The following is a 462-nucleotide window of genomic DNA, read 5'->3' as shown; positions in this document are numbered from 1 at the left end:
CTTTCTTAAACAATAAATATATTTATTAAAAATTTTTATTTTATTTTTTATTAAAAAAGTTGTTTATTAAAAAAGTTTTATAAAAAACACGCTTTAATTGTACCGGCAGCCGGCCCCACGATCACAGCAGAACCCCCCGGTACCATTCTACAGCAGTCCGGTAGATCAACTAGCTATGCTAAGAGCTACAGGAGCTAAGCTAAAGAGCCGACCACCGGCTACATGCTATCCCGCAGCAAAGAGCCTCGGGCCGGCTGAATACACAGCAGTCACCCGCACACACACGGTCTGGCAGATGAGCTCCCTCCTTTGCCGCAGTGATCTGTTCAAAGGTCCGGCAGATGAGCTACCTTATTAGCTGCTGTGATCCATCCAGAGGTCCGGTAGATCGGCTCCCTCCTTAGCCGCTGTGATCCGTTCAAAGGTCCGGCAGATGGCTACCTGGTTAGCCGCTACCTGACT

The sequence above is a fragment of the Cyprinodon variegatus genome, unplaced genomic scaffold (genome assembly GCF_000732505.1).
Source record: "Cyprinodon variegatus isolate N-32 unplaced genomic scaffold, C_variegatus-1.0 Scaffold1173, whole genome shotgun sequence".
Lineage (NCBI taxonomy): Eukaryota > Metazoa > Chordata > Actinopteri > Cyprinodontiformes > Cyprinodontidae > Cyprinodon > Cyprinodon variegatus.
The sequence above is the reverse complement of the archived record's forward strand: the minus strand, read 5'-3'. Positions refer to the sequence as shown.